Source organism: Archocentrus centrarchus, chromosome 16 (assembly GCF_007364275.1).
Source record: "Archocentrus centrarchus isolate MPI-CPG fArcCen1 chromosome 16, fArcCen1, whole genome shotgun sequence".
Classification (NCBI taxonomy): Eukaryota; Metazoa; Chordata; class Actinopteri; order Cichliformes; family Cichlidae; genus Archocentrus; species Archocentrus centrarchus.
This window is the reverse complement of record NC_044361.1, coordinates 34,118,369-34,138,489: the sequence shown is the minus strand read 5'-3', so window position 1 is coordinate 34,138,489 and position 20,121 is coordinate 34,118,369. Positions and strand designations below refer to the sequence as shown.

The following is a 20,121-nucleotide window of genomic DNA, read 5'->3' as shown; positions in this document are numbered from 1 at the left end:
CTGAAGCTTACTGCGGTTTGGTATTTTACTGTAGCTTCCCTGTAGGTGGAACAAAACTGGGTTGAACACCTAAAATACATTAAATTTGAATTAAATGTGGAAGATTTTGAAATGTAAAGCACATTTTGAAGATACAGGAGAACATTATCATCAGCATGTGGAGAAAGTCAGAATCTTTTGCAAACATTAGAAAGATAAAGAGTCCTGAAGTTGATCCTGTGGAACGCCTCCTATGGTTCTGATACATGAGGAATATCAAGTGTTAAAAAGGTCTTCATAAAATAATAGTTTGAACAGAAAAGGACTTCAAAAATGAGGAGCTTAAGTATTAAAATTTACTCTTTTTTGCTTAAAATTGAGAATAACTGGGAAATATTAAAAGTTGTTAAAAAGTTTAAATTTTGCTGTGCAGTGAAGACCAAGTGATGTCATGTAAACTGAATCCTGCTGCAGCTCCAATTTAGTTGTATTCCTCCTTAAATTAGTCTTAATGTTGGTTATTAAAATTGTTTTAAAGCATTCTGCACTCACTTCATGGATGCATGCTGTCATTTCCAGCACCAATCATTACTATTAATATTATAGACCGATGCACCAGAAGGAAAACCAAAATGTTTGCCCCGCCCATGGTGGCTGACTGAAATATGTGTCATAAACTACATCACTCTCTGTGTTAACAAAGGTCTCACATGGTTTGATTATGTTGATGTTGTTCAAATGTTACAACTAAAAAACAACAAAAACACCATTGAAACACTCACTTTTATAGAACATCCTGCATATACTGTATGCATGTATCTATGTGAGTCCCTCCCACATGACATCATGACCTGACCCACTGAGGAAGGAAATGCTTTCTGGGCTGTGTTTAAGCCCAGAGTGTGAACATGAGGAAGCTCTGTTTCCATTGGTTGGAGCAGATAAACAGCAGGTGACACAATGAGACATGAGAGGAAGTTATTAAAGAGCTGCAGCTGTGAAAAAGTATAAAACATGAAGTAAACATGAGGTTTCTGTGACTTTAACACATCAGCATGAGGAAGGTTTCCTTTTCCTCATCAGTCACCTGATCAATTTGTCTATTTTTAGTTCCTTCAGGAGTCGATCTTCTTCACAAATTGTTTTTAACTTTTGTGTTTCCACTATTTTTGTTTTATTTTTCATTCATGTTTATTTAGATTAGAAAGTGAATAAAATCCTTAGAGACTCGGTTGTTGGTCAAGAAAAATCTCACCCAAACACACAGTGTGGTTTCTCCCCAGTGGCAGGTTTTCCTGAGCTCACCTTTGTGTTTCTGGACTCTCAGTCAGAATAAATAACAGACTGAACGGCGTCCCAGCTGCTGTGGCTGTGATGGGACACATCCCTTCAGTCTGACTGGATGGTTAAAAACTGCACACTGTTTGGCTGAAGCAGGGCAGCGTGTGATGGGAGTCATCGCTGCCTCGGCCCCTGGAGGCTCCCTTATCTCCTGAACTCTGCTGCTGCTGATCTGCTGCTCCAACTTAAACTGCAGAGAAGAAAAAGCTCTGAAACTCTGAAAGTTTGAGGTTTAACTTCACTGAGTTGATCTAACTCTGAGCTTTAGTTCTCCTCATTTATGCCGACTATTGTGCTGCATCCACTCGAGCAGCAAAAACATTGAAGTTCCAAAATCTGTTCCTCAAATGTCCACTTGAGTGAGTCAGACCCCCGAGACCCCCATCTTAAAACGTCCGACTTCAACATGTTTACAACCTACAAAAAAACAGGTTTGTTCTCTATAGCTAATGTCCCCCCTCATAACAACTGTAGAGGCAGTGATTTTGTTTTTATACTTCCCCTGTTAAAATAAGGTGTGCATTATCAGGGGCGGGGCCTCTCTGACTGACAGGTGGATGAGCATACAGGTAGCTGCCAGCTGTCTGCTCGGCTTCACCTCAGCTAACTGGAGTCCCTGAACTGGACCTCTGGACTGTGTTTGTGTTTATATGACCATAATACGGCCTGCTGTGTGGTTAACTGCACTAACAGAACCATGAAGACAAACGAAGGTAAAATAATTTAGTTCAGAAACAGATGAATCCATGCTGGTCATGAATGTTTCTCTGCAGTCTGAGATCTCAGCGTCTTTAAGCAGCTTTAACAAACTGAGTCAAACTGCTGAACTCTGACACTCTGAGACCAACCACATGTTGATATGTTTATGATATAATGACCCATAACATTTGCAAATGATTACATATGTCATTCAGAGGCTTCATTTGAATAAACTGAAGCTCACTGAGACTCACTGGACTTTAGACTAATGTTGTTCACATCAGCTAACCAAAGTTCATGTTTGTATTAATCCAGGTGATAATCAAAATCAGTGACAGTCATAATTTTTCTCAACATGCTGAGATCAGGGTTTGACTCAGTTTGTTAAAGCTGCTAACAGACAGCAGAAAAAGCCATTCAAAACCCACTGTGGATTTATTTCTCAAATACGTGACATCATAGAGACCAACCTCCACTTGGATCCAATAAACAGAGGTTTGTGATGATGTCACACTGAGGACGGGACAGCTCAGTGCTGCTGCTGAGAGGGAACCTCAGCAGGTCAGGATGAGAGGTCAGGAGCTGAGGTGGACTATGGCTCCCTCTGGGGTGGCAGAGAAGACTGCAGACAAATAAAACACGGCCTGTGTGTGTGTGTGTGTGTGTGTGTGTGTGTGTGTGTGTGTGTGTGTGTGTGTGTGTACGCTGATCTCTGGCCCTGTTATTTTATCTGTAATAATGTAAGCCCTAGGTCTGTGTTGTTGTTCTCAGGGCTCATACAGATGTTACACAGATGTTCTGTTCTATTAAACAGTGTTTTAGACGTGAAACGCTGAAATTCTTGGCAAACACAGAAAGAAATGAAGAGGGTAAATACTTAAACTGTACCTGCATCTGTTCAAAAACATTACAGTCCAGTCTCAGCAGTTTTCTCTCAGCCTAACACAATAGCTTTTAATTCCTGCACCTAACCAGGCATTTAATTAACATCCATTTTCTTCCACTTGATCCAATCCAGAGATGCAGGGAGCTGCAGCCTAAAGGTGGGGTACACCCTGGACAGGTCACCAGTCTATTGTGGGGCTGACACAGAAAACCATGTCCTCCTACGGCCAATTCAGACTCACTGCTCAACCTCACCTGTGCACATGGGACTGTGGGAGGAAGCCAGAATACTCAGAGAGAACCTGCACACTCCAGAGGGATTCAAACCCAGGACCTCCATGCTGTGAGGCAACACTGCTAACAGCTGCTCCACTGTGCTGCCCACATTTTTAATGAGTAACTTATTTCAAAGTGAAACATTTTCATTTCGTACACATGAACATGAATCAGTACAGATGAGACTGGGCCAATGAAACGTTGTGTCAGGGACTCTGAAATAATGTCGGGAGATTTGTGTTGAGGACAAAAATGAATAAAGTTTGAGACAGTTTGACAAACAGCAGCCAGACTGTGCTGAACATTAAATGTGGGATGGCAGCTGCTGGTGGCTGAAAAAAATGCTAATTTAAGACCAAACAAAACACAATTTTCATTATCTATAAATCTGAACTTCACCCACAAATGTCACAACTAATAACGACCATCTTTGCACTTTGACTCTTTATAACTCTGCAAAGATCCACAAACTTCTTTCTTTGCTTCTATAGTCGGTATATTTGCACAGTGAAAGTGAGTGGTGTAAAATGTTAACACAATTAGCCGTGATTATAAATGATGCAGAAGAGGTCAGTAAGGACAGGAGGTGGAAAACTGAGGGTGAACCACAGGGATGAAGCCCAGTCCTGGTCAATTTATATCTTCATCACAGCCTCATTTTCTCCTGTTCCTTTGAGCTCTTCCTCTTTTCCTCCTGCCTGGCAGCTCCAGTAAATCCACTCTCCCTCTTCTGCACACGTCCAAACCGTCTCAGCCTCTCTGACTTTGAGATGTCCCTCTGATGGACTCATTTCTAATCCTCTCCATCCTGGTGCATCATAGCAGGTGATGTTTTTAACCTTTATGAACACACCAAGTTGATCCTCAATGAAATAAAGTTCCTGTCTCATTGATCTCTGTGGTTTGGAGGAACGATAAACTCTGTGGATAACTTTGTTCTCTCAGGTACAGAGCATTTCTACACATGCAAGCTAGCTCCTCTCTGCCTCTCATTTAAAGTGCAGCTCCAGCATCCAGGAGGTGAATCTGATGTCTCACACCTTATTTTCCACATCCTGTCTCTCAGGAATCTTCTTTACAGGAATCCATGTGGTTCAGTTCAGAGTGCACACGGTGCTGCCTCTCACTGGGAAACTGAAGGAGGAGCCATTCCTGTGACAGAGATGGCCTCCATCACTCAAGATCATCTTTCAGCTGAGCTCAAAGTGAACGAATGAAAATCCAAACACAGATTTACTATCAGCTTCCATCTCTGCTGTTCCTGCTGATGAAGAACAGTCAGGATGGGATGGATGGAGAGTCTGAAGACAAAATCCTCCAGAGGAAACAAAAGTAGTTGCGTTTTTATTACCTTAATAAAACATCATTAAAAAATAGGAAAGTTCAGTATTTTAATATAAAAGAGAGTCATGTTTTATTTTTTAAATTTTGTGTTAAAAAAATAAATGTTTCTTTGCTGCACTTAGGAGGACTAACACTGAGTTTCCTGTATTTTACACATTTCCGGAGATATTTTTAAGCCACAAACATGCTCTGCAACCTCACAGCTGGTTATTAAAAAACTTCTTGAAAGATAAAAGCAGGAAGTTCAGCACTGACCACAGAGACATTAAACTCACCATCTCAGTCAGTCAGTGTCTTTCTGAGCACTGCTGCAGTTTGATTCACATTTAAACTGGAAATCCTTCAGTCAGCTCAGTAAAACGTAAGGATGGCAGTTTGGGACAAAAAGACTCTCTGGGCTTTCCTGTTTCTGCTGGCAGGTAAGACATGATCTCTGCCTGATGACGGATTTTTAAATGTATTTTTTGACGTCTTTGTTTTACTGTTTGTTTTCCATGTCAAACTTTTCTTCTAGAACAAATTATAAGTGGCTCTACTTTTTCTTTTTTCATATCTTCAATGTTTCGTCTGCTCAAAGATTCCTCTTTCTTAAATAATCATGTGACCAATGAAGCAGTTTGAGTCTTTATGCCTCTCACTGATCTGCTGTCACAGCTTCTGTGTTTGGTCTTTTTTTAGGTGCTGTGGGTCAAACTGTGATCTATCCTTTCACGTCTACCTGTGCTGTCAGAGGATCGACTCTCACCCTCCCTGCAGCTTCACACCACTGAAGTCCTTCAATGAAATGGAAGAGAAGTTCCACTGAAGATCGTCAGAGTCCGCTGGTGTCAGAACCATGAACTCTGTCAGGGCAGCGTCCCGTCTGTGTATGACAGTAAATCAACAAACAACGACCCTCGTTATCAATACCTGGGAGACATGAAGACAAACTGTACTTTACAGATCAGAGATGTTCAGGAGAGACAACAGAACCTTTCGCTTCAGGATGGAGGCTGATCATCTGTAGGACATTTTACTAACAGGACAGGTGACTGTCAGAGTTGTTGGTGAGAACAAATATCCTGATTCTGACACAAATATTAATCATTAATATTAACAAGTGTTCAGTAAAGATAATGAACACTTTGATTTTAGGTGGGTCTAAAATGAGAATAATCAGCTCCAGTGAGGATAAAAAGTTCAGAGCAAATGAAACCGTCACACTGCTCTGCACTTCACTCTGCACTTTCCACCAACTGGAGGTCACCTGGTTCAGAGATGGCCACGCCCTCTCAGAGACTGGCCCCTCCCTCCACCTCATCCCTCTGACTGCAGAGGATTCTGGGAACTACCTGTGCTCTGAGGACCAACCAGAGGACTGTCTCTGAGCCGTACAGCCTGCAGGTGGAGGCAGAGGAAGGTTGGTTTGATCAGTTTCCTCTCTCAGATTTCCCTCTCTGTCAAACAGCAGCATGATGTTAAACTGTGAGTGCTCAGACACGTTCAGGCTGGTTTGGAGGAAGGACACACTCTACAGTTCATGCCTTTCTCTTGTGCTTCCTTTAACTTTTGTGCTGAAGTGTTTTTACACATCAAAAACAGCCTAACAGCACGAAGTACTGACCACAAAGACATGGTGATGATTTCTGTTGTGAATTCTCTGTGATGTGATCAGCTGACCTGCTGCTGCTGCTGGTCTGAGGTCTCCTCTCCTGCTCTATTCTGGGCTCAACTACATCCTACAACATATAGGCCCATGATACATGAGCCATTATGGCTTCCTTCAGAATGAAGGTGGAATATGTCAAGTGTTACTAAAGAGCACGATCAGCTCCAATTCAAACTGATGACTCCTTCTAGCAGCCCTGTTACTCAGCAGCCATATCTGAGCATTTATGTTTCTGCTCTTGTTCAGCAGCAGCGTCTGAACTGACTGACACAGTCAGTCATCTGACCAGAATCACCTAAACGTTTGCAGACTGTACCCACAAATAGTTACACTTCCACCCCCATCTCTGCTGTGGTACGATTCTCCCACAGGGTTCAGTTCAGAGTACCATGTCTGTCTCCTTTAATGTCTCTGCTGCTACCAGGACCTGAGCCAGGAGAGACCAAGAATACGCCCTGCAGACCTCCACCATCATCAGTGTAAACTGAACCACAACACTGCAAACTACCCAGTTTAGCCTGCACTCACTGTCCTGTATAAAATATCATGGATTATTATCATCTATTTAACAGAGAAACACCTCATGTGCAGATCCAAAATCTGATTAAAAAAATCTTAAAATGAATTACATGTAAACTTTAAGTTTCCACATTACATAATGAGATATCCGTCTTCTCTTCCTTCCATCTTTCTTCATCTCTGATGGTAAATTTATCACATTAACAGTTTGTTTTCTTCCCTGTAAAATTCAGTCAGATCTGGATCCAAACTGCACAGAAACAGTTTGTGTGTAAATCTTCTTTCCAGGAAAACTGGACAAACTGACAGCTGTCCGTCTGGCTCTGTTCACTGCTCTCACGCTGCTCTTCATCACTGTGGCATCCATAATAATCAGAGGTAATTTCCTCCCAGTCATCGTTCTGTTTTCCTCTCCTCTCTCAGTCTGTCTCTGCAGAGCTGTTTCTCACACATGAACTTTGGAGAGTTTCAGGAGAATCCGTTGGGATGTTTTCCACAGCTGTCCTTTCTCACCTGCAGCTCTCAGCAGGAAATCGTCCTCTTTAGACGTGTTTGCACTCCTGGAAACACTCAGTGTGGTTCAGGTGATGGAGCTGCCTGGATGGAGCAGCTGCCTCACTCTGTGTGTTCATATGCCTCTTTGCATTTAATCATTAATTATCATGAAACTCCAGCTCTCTCCCACAGTGTGTCTTTTGTCCTGTTTCTCCCTGCACTCTTATTTCCGTCTCATTCCCAACTAGCAGATGGCTGCCCCTCCCTGAGCCGGGTTCTGCCGGATGTTTCTTCCTGTTAAAGGGAGTTTTTCCTTCCCACTGTCTCCAAGTGTTTGCTCATAAGCGGTCATGTGACTGTTGGGGGTTTTCTCTGTATTGAAAGTGGAAAATGAATTTGTTGCTTGGATAAGAAGCTCTAACTGTTCTTCTTGATGTCTGCACAGGATGTGTTTGCAGGTCAGCAGCAGGTCAGCAGCAGAGAGCTGAGAGACATTTGGAGGTTCAGGTGAGTCACGTTGTTACATCAATGATCTATTACAAATATGTATTTGACTGCAGAAAGTGTTTTCATATGTTATGAAACTCTGACTCAGGTACTCCTGTAACACTGAAAGAGATTACAACCTGCAGGGTGGAGCTTTGTCTCCCCCTTCTGGCAGTGAGAGTAATTACACAAACAGCGTCAGTGCTGATGACATGAAAGAAGCCACACTGATGGCGCTCGATCCTTCCTCTGAGCACTGAGACTTTATATCTGAATCATCACAAACTTTTCTCTTTTTGCATCTCTGGTCATGATACTGAGTCTTAGTGATGTCATCCAGGCCTGTTTCCCAGCACTGACCTGTCTGCTGCTGTCTTCTTCTCTTCCTCATTATCTCACCTGTGCTGCTTGAACTCTGCTCTCTGTTGTAGCCTCCAGACTCCACTGAGGAGCTGAGAACCAACGAAGAAGAACGAGGTCAGGATGTCTGACAGCAGTGCCCAGAGGGCCAAATGAAGGATTCACATCTAATTGGATTTGAACTGAATGTTTAACTGGAAGTTCAGGTTTACAGATTAGTTTCTATACATTTAAATTATTATTGTCTTACTTCAGGTGCATCTCTTGGAGCCTCTACACACTGTGTGATATCAGCGGTCTTAACAGGTTCACTGCTAGATGGGTCTATTAAAACCATGAATGTGAACCATCATGATTAACTGGTTAATATAACACCGTTTGTCACTGGATCATTGGTGAAATGCATGTATTAAGCTTAACCCTAGAACACTAACCTGAAGTTTATCACTTTCACTTTCACGTTGGTGGAAAAACACCCGGTGTTACTGTTCTAGGGATTTTTAGCATTAGATGGTGCTGAATTGTAAAAAGCATAATTAGGTTGGGGTGGCATGGTGGCACAGTGGTTAGCACCATTTCCTCACTGCATGAAGGTTCAAATCCACTGTCCTGTTGGAGTTTGATGTTCTCCCCGTGTCTATGTGGGCTCTCTCTGGGCTTCCTCCCTCAGTCCAAAGAATACGTGGGGTTGGGTTAAATGGTGTTTCTAAATTAGCTGGTGACCTGGCCAGGGTGCTGGGTCTACTTCTGCGGGGTTTAAATGATCGTGTGAAAATGCAGCAAATCTGAGTTCCTCAAAAGTTTCTCACTTCTGCTGTGAAAATGCAGTTTAATGTGGACCTGGTCTGACCTAGTTTCTCGGTGGGTCTCAGCAAATATAATGCTGTTTTCTCAGCAGCCTCTGAAAGGTGTCCCGCGGTGCGCTGGCTGTGGCAGCATCAGGAATAACGGTCCTGTTCTGAGACCTGGTTCAGGTTTTAGTCTGCATTAAGCTGGAGGGAGCAGAAGTGACGTCCCTCTGGAACCTTTGTGTTCTTCCACTTCTGCTCGCTTTGTTTGGTTCAGGGACTAACTGAGAGGTTTGGGGTTCAAACATGCCCCTTCACAGCAGTAACATTACTTACTGACTCACTGCCGTACCTGAGACAACAGGCCATAGACTCCTGACAGCCAAAGACCTCTTTACCTGAGACAGCCCAAAGTCACACACTGTGTACGGGTCTTCAGTTTTACACCCATTAATGTCACCGCTCTTCATAAGCTAAACTTTATTTCATGTTGCGATGCTCCAAGATGTTCACTCGCTGTGTATTTGCTGCTTCACTGTGCTGCCTTTTTGATTGTGTCTGGACCAGCTTGATTTGTAAGAGTTTTATTTTCATATGTGATGCACTGATAAAACTTCTAATATGCTAAACTGACTTTAGCAGGCAGTTAAATGATCTTCAACAATGTTCATCACTTAATGGACATCTATAGACAAACAGAAATTAAAATCTATAAGATTCACATTTGATTTTTCTATTATTTGTATTGTTAAACTTTTTGTAAAGCTATGTTTTTCCATCAGTGTTCAGTTTTGGATCAAATTCAGACATTTTTATTGGCCCGTGTCCTTTTTTTAAACCCTAAAACTCGGGTTTATAGTTCTGTGTGGAGGTTTTGCATGGATCCAGAACTAATGTGTAAAGAAGTCAGAGTTTGGGCCTTTATATCAGTTTCCTGAAGGACCTTTGAACTGTTTACAGTCATTTTCTTGCCACAAGAACTCTGATCATTGTGACTGATTCTGGCTCTAGGATAGACAAAAACCATACTGTTTACATTATTTATTTTTGCTTGTGTGTATTTTCTGATGCTTAATGATGCTTTTCTCACCAATGCAAAGTGACCTGATGTACGGCTGCGTGCCCACTGGGAGACAAACATTGATGAGAATGGTTGGCAGTTAACCTTGAATCAGGACCAACTACTAATACAGCTACAGTCAGGTTTTAGTTACTGTGCTACTCATTAAATTTGCTATGGGGAGAATACAGAAAATGGGCAGCGAGACTGACAAATTACAGTCTGAAGACCTCGTTTCAGGGAGCAATAAGCTACATTTTTCCTGACTTGTAGTGCACCCAGTCCATATCCAGGCCAAGATTTGTTTATACCAATTTCTGCCATCCGGTTTAGTGGAAAGCAACCAAAGCTCAGTCACAATTGGCCAATAACACCTGGAGGCTTCTGGTAGAAAAATGTTGTCTCTTCTCTGCTGATGTCACATATTCATATACAGAATGTGTTCATAGGAATTCAGTTTGATTCAGAAAGCTTTTTCAAAATCAATATGAACTTCATCACATTAAGAAATAATCTACAGCCTGTTTTGACTTTACTGGAGAAGACTCAGAGTAACTGCCTGAAGTCTGTAGTTTTACACACTAAAACATTTCAGTCCAAGTACAGAAACTTTTAGTCCCAGGATCCATTTTTCATGGTGCAAAAACATTTGTTCAAACTGCCGATTGTCTGTGTTTCTGCTACAGTTGAAGTATTACATAGAATATCAGTCAGCTCATGTGGTAAAAACATGCTGTTTTTTTATTTTGTTAATACATACAGACTTTAAAAAATTCCCTTTGAACTGACCTGAGATCCTGGTTCCTGCTGTGGAAACACCAAGTTCCTCTAAGGGTTCCTAGATCCTGGTGAAAAGACTGTAATGAACTTTGAATGTTTAAATCATGGTACACGATCCAAAACCAAGAAAAGATTATTTCTTTCCTTTTTTGCAAATCTAGATGAATCTCCAAAAAGATTTTCAGCACTAAAGAAAATTTTTATTATTTTTGACGACAGCTGATTCAAAGGTCAGGAAATAAAAGTCATCCACTTTTATCTTCATTCTTTATCTGGAGATCATATTATTATTATTTACATTAAAAGCTGCTTAAAAATGTGCATTTTTAAATTTCTTCCCGTAACAAATTTCCTGAGTTCCTGATTGAGTTGCTTTTGGTCTCCGTTCACTGTTCTAGATCAGGACGAGGAAAAGCTGTCAAATGAAAAACAAAACAAACCACAGTGTGAGGAACCCAGTGGACACGGTCACCCTGGTAGTTTAGATTATTTAGTTTTTCTCCAAAGTGCCTTAATGTTCTGTTGGTGTATAAACTGGTCACTTGGTTTCTGTGAGAACAAACTGAAGAACGTGGAACCATATTCAGCGTGAGGTTGAGGCTGGTCTTAAAGTTTGTGCTGCTGAGGTGAAGAAATGAAGTGATTGTATTATATATTACAGAAGAAAAGATGTCTACAGTATATAAGACACATCACAAAGAGCTCACGTGACCCGAGTTGTTTTCTACATTTTTAAAGTGTGTTTAAACTACAAGTTGTGATTTATTGCATGTTGTGAATTAAAGGCTCATTGCACCATTTCTGTCTTTGTGCTGTTTCATAGACCATAATGAACAATACATGAACATGCCATAAAAGAATATAATAAATACATGAGGAGCATGTAGTGCAAAAAATATTTTTAATTAGAAATTTAAAAAGATACATTTTTATAATGTTTTTGTTTGTTTTCTCTCATATAAGAAAGTTTTATGCTTGTTTTTGATGTTTAAAATGTGTCTATTAGAAAATTAAAATCCCTGAAAACATGATCGAGGTGTATCATTTATAAGTGACTGAAGCTTACTGCGGTTTGGTATTTTACTGTAGCTTCCCTGTAGGTGGAACAAAACTGGGTTGAACACCTAAAATACATTAAATTTGAATTAAATGTGGAAGATTTTGAAATGTAAAGCACATTTTGAAGATACAGGAGAACATTATCATCAGCATGTGGAGAAAGTCAGAATCTTTTGCAAACATTAGAAAGATAAAGAGTCCTGAAGTTGATCCCTGTGGAACGCCTCCTATGGTTCTGATACATGAGGAATATCAAGTGTTAAAAAGGTCTTCATAAAATAATAGTTTGAACAGAAAAGGACTTCAAAAATGAGGAGCTTAAGTATTAAAATTTACTCTTTTTTGCTTAAAATTGAGAATAACTGGGAAATATTAAAGTTGTTAAAAAGTTTAAATTTTGCTGTGCAGTGAAGACCAAGTGATGTCATGTAAACTGAATCCTGCTGCAGCTCCAATTTAGTTGTATTCCTCCTTAAATTAGTCTTAATGTTGGTTATTAAAATTGTTTTAAAGCATTCTGCACTCACTTCATGGATGCATGCTGTCATTTCCAGCACCAATCATTACTATTAATATTATAGACCGATGCACCAGAAGGAAAACCAAAATGTTTGCCCCGCCCATGGTGGCTGACTGAAATATGTGTCATAAACTACATCACTCTCTGTGTTAACAAAGGTCTCACATGGTTTGATTATGTTGATGTTTGTTCAAATGTTACAACTAAAAAAACAACAAAAACACCATTGAAACACTCACTTTTATATGAGACATCCTGCATATACTGTATGCATGTATCTATGTGAGTCCCTCCCACATGACATCATGACCTGACCCACTGAGGAAGGAAATGCTTTCTGGGCTGTGTTTAAGCCCAGAGTGTGAACATGAGGAAGCTCTGTTTCCATTGGTTGGAGCAGATAAACAGCAGGTGACACAATGAGACATGAGAGGAAGTTATTAAAGAGCTGCAGCTGTGAAAAAGTATAAAACATGAAGTAAACATGAGGTTTCTGTGACTTTAACACATCAGCATGAGGAAGGTTTCCTTTTCCTCATCAGTCACCTGATCAATTTGTCTATTTTTAGTTCCTTCAGGAGTCGATCTTCTTCACAAATTGTTTTTAACTTTTGTGTTTCCACTATTTTTGTTTTATTTTTCATTCATGTGTTTATTTAGATTAGAAAGTGAATAAAATCCTTAGAGACTCGGTTGTTGGTCAAGAAAAATCTCACCCAAACACACAGTGTGGTTTCTCCCCAGTGGCAGGTTTTCCTGAGCTCACCTTTGTGTTTCTGGACTCTCAGTCAGAATAAATAACAGACTGAACGGCGTCCCAGCTGCTGTGGCTGTGATGGGACACATCCCTTCAGTCTGACTGGATGGTTAAAAACTGCACACTGTTTGGCTGAAGCAGGGCAGCGTGTGATGGGAGTCATCGCTGCCTCGGCCCCTGGAGGCTCCCTTATCTCCTGAACTCTGCTGCTGCTGATCTGCTGCTCCAACTTAAACTGCAGAGAAGAAAAAGCTCTGAAACTCTGAAAGTTTGAGGTTTAACTTCACTGAGTTGATCTAACTCTGAGCTTTAGTTCTCCTCATTTATGCCGACTATTGTGCTGCATCCACTCGAGCAGCAAAAACATTGAAGTTCCAAAATCTGCAGTTCCTCAAATGTCCACTTGAGTGAGTCAGACCCCCGAGACCCCCATCTTAAAACGTCCGACTTCAACATGTTTACAACCTACAAAAAAACAGGTTTGTTCTCTATAGCTAATGTCCCCCCTCATAACAACTGTAGAGGCAGTGATTTTGTTTTTTATACTTCCCCTGTTAAAATAAGGTGTGCATTATCAGGGGCGGGGCCTCTCTGACTGACAGGTGGATGAGCATACAGGTAGCTGCCAGCTGTCTGCTCGGCTTCACCTCAGCTAACTGGAGTCCCTGAACTGGACCTCTGGACTGTGTTTGTGTTTATATGACCAATAATACGGCCTGCTGTGTGGTTAACTGCACTAACAGAACCATGAAGACAAACGAAGGTAAAATAATTTAGTTCAGAAACAGATGAATCCATGCTGGTCATGAATGTTTCTCTGCAGTCTGAGATCTCAGCGTCTTTAAGCAGCTTTAACAAACTGAGTCAAACTGCTGAACTCTGACACTCTGAGACCAACCACATGTTGATATGTTTATGATATAATGACCCATAACATTTGCAAATGATTACATATGTCATTCAGAGGCTTCATTTGAATAAACTGAAGCTCACTGAGACTCACTGGACTTTAGACTAATGTTGTTCACATCAGCTAACCAAAGTTCATGTTTGTATTAATCCAGGTGATAATCAAAATCAGTGACAGTCATAATTTTTCTCAACATGCTGAGATCAGGGTTTGACTCAGTTTGTTAAAGCTGCTAACAGACAGCAGAAAAAGCCATTCAAAACCCACTGTGGATTTATTTCTCAAATACGTGACATCATAGAGACCAACCTCCACTTGGATCCAATAAACAAGGTTTGTGATGATGTCACACTGAGGACGGGACAGCTCAGTGCTGCTGCTGAGAGGGAACCTCAGCAGGTCAGGATGAGAGGTCAGGAGCTGAGGTGGACTATGGCTCCCTCTGGGGGTGGCAGAGAAGACTGCAGACAAATAAAACACGGCCTGTGTGTGTGTGTGTGTGTGTGTGTGTGTGTGTGTGTGTGTGTGTGTGTGTATGCTGATCTCTGGCCCTGTTATTTTATCTGTAATAATGTAAGCCCTAGGTCTGTGTTGTTGTTCTCAGGGCTCATACAGATGTTACACAGATGTTCTGTTCTATTAAACAGTGTTTTAGACGTGAAACGCTGAAATTCTTGGCAAACACAGAAAGAAATGAAGAGGGTAAATACTTAAACTGTACCTGCATCTGTTCAAAAACATTACAGTCCAGTCTCAGCAGTTTTCTCTCAGCCTAACACAATAGCTTTTAATTCCTGCACCTAACCAGGCATTTAATTAACATCCATTTTCTTCCACTTGATCCAATCCAGAGATGCAGGGAGCTGCAGCCTAAAGGTGGGGTACACCCTGGACAGGTCACCAGTCTATTGTGGGGCTGACACAGAAAACCATGTCCTCCTACGGCCAATTCAGACTCACTGCTCAACCTCACCTGTGCACATGGGACTGTGGGAGGAAGCCAGAATACTCAGAGAGAACCTGCACACTCCAGAGGGATTCAAACCCAGGACCTCCATGCTGTGAGGCAACACTGCTAACAGCTGCTCCACTGTGCTGCCCACATTTTTAATGAGTAACTTATTTCAAAGTGAAACATTTTCATTTCGTACACATGAACATGAATCAGTACAGATGAGACTGGGCCAATGAAACGTTGTGTTCAGGGACTCTGAAATAATGTCGGGAGATTTGTGTTGAGGACAAAAATGAATAAAGTTTGAGACAGTTTGACAAACAGCAGCCAGACTGTGCTGAACATTAAATGTGGGATGGCAGCTGCTGGTGGCTGAAAAAAATGCTAATTTAAGACCAAACAAAACACAATTTTCATTATCTATAAATCTGAACTTCACCCACAAATGTCACAACTAATAACGACCATCTTTGCACTTTGACTCTTTATAACTCTGCAAAGATCCACAAACTTCTTTCTTTGCTTCTATAGTCGGTATATTTGCACAGTGAAAGTGAGTGGTGTAAAATGTTAACACAATTAGCCGTGATTATATGATGCAGAAGAGGTCAGTAAGGACAGGAGGTGGAAAACTGAGGGTGAACCACAGGGATGAAGCCCAGTCCTGGTCAATTTATATCTTCATCACAGCCTCATTTTCTCCTGTTCCTTTGAGCTCTTCCTCTTTTCCTCCTGCCTGGCAGCTCCAGTAAATCCACTCTCCCTCTTCTGCACACGTCCAAACCGTCTCAGCCTCTCTGACTTTGAGATGTCCCTCTGATGGACTCATTTCTAATCCTCTCCATCCTGGTGCATCATAGCAGGTGATGTTTTTAACCTTTATGAACACACCAAGTTGATCCTCAATGAAATAAAGTTCCTGTCTCATTGATCTCTGTGGTTTGGAGGAACGATAAACTCTGTGGATAACTTTGTTCTCTCAGGTACAGAGCATTTCTACACATGCAAGCTAGCTCCTCTCTGCCTCTCATTTAAAGTGCAGCTCCAGCATCCAGGAGGTGAATCTGATGTCTCACACCTTATTTTCCACATCCTGTCTCTCAGGAATCTTCTTTACAGGAATCCATGTGGTTCAGTTCAGAGTGCACACGGTGCTGCCTCTCACTGGGAAACTGAAGGAGGAGCCATTCCTGTGACAGAGATGGCCTCCATCACTCAAGATCATCTTTCAGCTGAGCTCAAAGTGAACGAATGAAAATCCAAACACAGATTTACTATCAGCTTCCATCTCTGCTGTTCCTGCTGATGAAGAACAGTCAGGATGGGATGGATGGAGAGTCTGAAGACAAAATCCTCCAGAGGAAACAAAAGTAGTTGCGTTTATTACCTTAATAAAACATCATTAAAAAATAGGAAAGTTATTTTAATATAAAAAGAGAGTCATGTTTTATTTTTTAAATTGTGTGTTAAAAAAATAAATGTTTCTTTGCTGCCTTAGGAGGACTAACACTGAGTTTCCTGTATTTTACACATTTCCGGAGATATTTTTAAGCCACAAACATGTTTTGCAACCTCACAGCTGGTTATTAAAAAACTTCTTGAAAGATAAAAGCAGGTTCAGCACTGACCACAGAGACATTAAACTCACCATCTCAGTCAGTCAGTGTCTTTCTGAGCACTGCTGCAGTTTGATTCACATTTAAACTGGAAATCCTTCAGTCAGCTCAGTAAAACGTAAGGATGGCAGTTTGGGACAAAAAGACTCTCTGGGCTTTCCTGTTTCTGCTGGCAGGTAAGACATGATCTCTGCCTGATGACGGATTTTTAAATGTATTTTTTGACGTCTTTGTTTTACTGTTTGTTTTCCATGTCAAACTTTTCTTCTAGAACAAATTATAAGTGGCTCTAATTTTTCTTTTTCTTCATATCTTCAATGTTTCGTCTGCTCAAAGATTCCTCTTTCTTAAATAATCATGTGACCAATGAAGCAGTTTGAGTCTTTATGCCTCTCACTGATCTGCTGTCACAGCTTCTGTGTTTGGTCTTTTTTTAGGTGCTGTGGGTCAAACTGTGATCTATCCTTTCACGTCTACCTGTGCTGTCAGAGGATCGACTCTCACCCTCCCCCTGCAGCTTCACCCACGGAAGTCCTTCAATAAAGGTGGAAGAGAAGTTCCACTGAAGATCGTCAGAGTCCGCTGGTGTCAGAACCATGAACTCTGTCAGGGCAGCATCCCGTCTGTGTATGACAGTAAATCAACAAACAACGACCCTCGTTATCAATACCTGGGAGACATGAAGACAAACTGTACTTTACAGATCAGAGATGTTCAGGAGAGAGACAGGGAACATTTCGCTTCAGGATGGAGGCTGATAATGCTGTAGGACATTTTACTAACAGGACAGGCGTGACTGTCAGAGTTGTTGGTGAGAACAAAATATCCTGATTCTGACACAAATATTAATCATTAATATTAACAAGTGTTCAGTAAAGATAATGAACACTTTGATTTTAGGTGGTCTAAAATGAGAATAATCAGCTCCAGTGAGGATAAAAAGTTCAGAGCAAATGAAACCGTCACACTGCTCTGCACTTCACTCTGCACTTTCCACCAACTGGAGGTCACCTGGTTCAGAGATGGCCACGCCCTCTCAGAGACTGGCCCCTCCCTCCACCTCATCCCTCTGACTGCAGAGGATTCTGGGAACTATACCTGTGCTCTGAGGACCAACCAGAGGACTGTCTCTGAGCCGTACAGCCTGCAGGTGGAGGCAGAGGAAGGTTGGTTTGATCAGTTTCCTCTCTCAGATTTCCCTCTCTGTCAAACAGCAGCATGATGTTAAACTGTGAGTGCTCAGACACGTTCAGGCTGGTTTGGAGGAAGGACACACTCTACAGTTCATGCCTTTCTCTTGTGCTTCCTTTAACTTTTGTGCTGAAGTGTTTTTACACATCAAAAACAGCCTAACAGCACGAAGTACTGACCACAAAGACATGGTGATGATTTCTGTTGTGAATTCTCTGTGATGTGATCAGCTGACCTGCTGCTGCTGTCTGAGGTCTCCTCTCCTGCTCTATTCTGGGCTCAACTACATCCTACAACATATAGGCCCATGATACATGAGCCATTATGGCTTCCTTCAGAATGAAGGTGGAATATGTCAAGTGTTACTAAAGAGCACGATCAGCTCCAATTCAAACTGATGACTCCTTCTAGCAGCCCTGTTACTCAGCAGCCATATCTGAGCATTTATGTTTCTGCTCTTGTTCAGCAGCAGCGTCTGAACTGACTGACACAGTCAGTCACATCTGACCAGAATCACCTAAACGTTTGCAGACTGTACCCACAAATAGTTACACTTCCACCCCCATCTCTGCTGTGGTACGATTCCCCACAGGGTTCAGTTCAGAGTACCATGTCTGTCTCCTTTAATGTCTCTGCTGCTACCAGGACCTGAGCCAGGAGAGACCAAGAATACGCCCTGCAGACCTCCACCATCATCAGTGTAAACTGAACCACAACACTGCAAACTACCCAGTTTAGCCTGCACTCACTGTCCTGTATAAAATATCATGGATTATTATCATCTATTTAACAGAGAAACACCTCATGTGCAGATCCAAAATCTGATTTAAAAAATCTTAAAATGAATTACATGTAAACTTTAAGTTTCCACATTACATAATGAGATATCCGTCTCTCTCTTCCTTCCATCTTTCTTCATCTCTGATGGTAAATTTATCACATTAACAGTTTGTTTTCTTCCCTGTAAAATTCAGTCAGATCTGGATCCAAACTGCACAAAACAGTTTGTGTGTAAATCTTCTTTCCAGGAAAACTGGACAAACTGACAGCTGTCCGTCTGGCTCTGTTCACTGCTCTCACGCTGCTCTTCATCACTGTGGCATCCATAATAATCAGAGGTAATTTCCTCCCAGTCATCGTTCTGTTTTCCTCTCTCTCTCTCAGTCTGTCTCTGCAGAGCTGTTTCTCACACATGAACTTTGGAGAGTTTCAGGAGAATCCGTTGGGATGTTTTCCACAGCTGTCCTTTCTCACCTGCAGCTCTCAGCAGGAAATCGTCCTCTTTAGACGTGTTGCACTCCTGGAAACACTCAGTGTGGTTCAGGTGATGGAGCTGCCTGGATGGAGAGCTGCCTCACTCTGTGTGTTCATATGCCTCTTTGCATTTAATCATTAATTATCATGAAACTCCAGCTCTCTCCCACAGTGTGTCTTTTGTCCTGTTTCTCCCTGCACTCTTATTTCCGTCTCATTCCCAACTAGCAGATGGCTGCCCCTCCCTGAGCCGGGTTCTGCCGGATGTTTCTTCCTGTTAAAGGGAGTTTTTCCTTCCCACTGTCTCCAAGTGTTTGCTCATAAGCGGTCATGTGACTGTTGGGGGTTTTCTCTGTATTGAAAGTGGAAAATGAATTTGTTGCTTGGACTTGGATAAGAAGCTCTAACTGTTCTTCTTGATGTCTGCACAGGATGTGTTTGCAGGTCAGCAGCAGGTCAGCAGCAGAGAGCTGAGAGACATTTGGAGGTTCAGGTGAGTCACGTTGTTACATCAATGATCTATTACAAATATGTATTTGACTGCAGAAAGTGTTTTCATATGTTATGAAACTCTGACTCAGGTACTCCTGTAACACTGAAAGAGATTACAACCTGCAGGGTGGAGCTTTGTCTCCCCCTTCTGGCAGTGAGAGTAATTACACAAACAGCGTCAGTGCTGATGACATGAAAGAAGCCACACTGATGGCGCTCGATCCTTCCTCTGAGCACTGAGACTTTATATCTGAATCATCACAAACTTTTCTCTTTTTGCATCTCTGGTCATGATACTGAGTCTTACTGATGTCATCCAGGCCTGTTTCCCAGCACTGACCTGTCTGCTGCTGTCTTCTTCTCTTCCTCATTATCTCACCTGTGCTGCTTGAACTCTGCTCTCTGTTGTAGCCTCCAGACTCCACTGAGGAGCTGAGAACCAACGAAGAAGAACGAGGTCAGGATGTCTGACAGCAGTGCCCAGAGGGCCAAATGAAGGATTCACATCTAATTGGATTTGAACTGAATGTTTAACTGGAAGTTCAGGTTTACAGATTAGTTTCTGATAATTTCAATACATATTATTGTCTTACTTCAGGTGCATCTCTTGGAGCCTCTACACACTGTGTGATATCAGCGGTCTTAACAGGTTCACTGCTAGATGGGTCTATTAAAACCATGAATGTGAACCATCATGATTAACTGGT

The 20,121-nt window shown here is 41.7% G+C and overlaps 2 pseudogenes; both read left to right on the top strand.

The window, feature by feature from the left end:
* The first annotated feature begins 4,820 nt into the window (after positions 1 to 4,820).
* Positions 4,821 to 7,932, top strand: LOC115794232 (uncharacterized; annotated as a pseudogene).
* An 8,598-nt stretch (positions 7,933 to 16,530) lies between these two features.
* On the top strand, positions 16,531 to 19,654 carry LOC115794231 (uncharacterized; annotated as a pseudogene).
* The last annotated feature ends 467 nt before the right edge of the window (positions 19,655 to 20,121 follow it).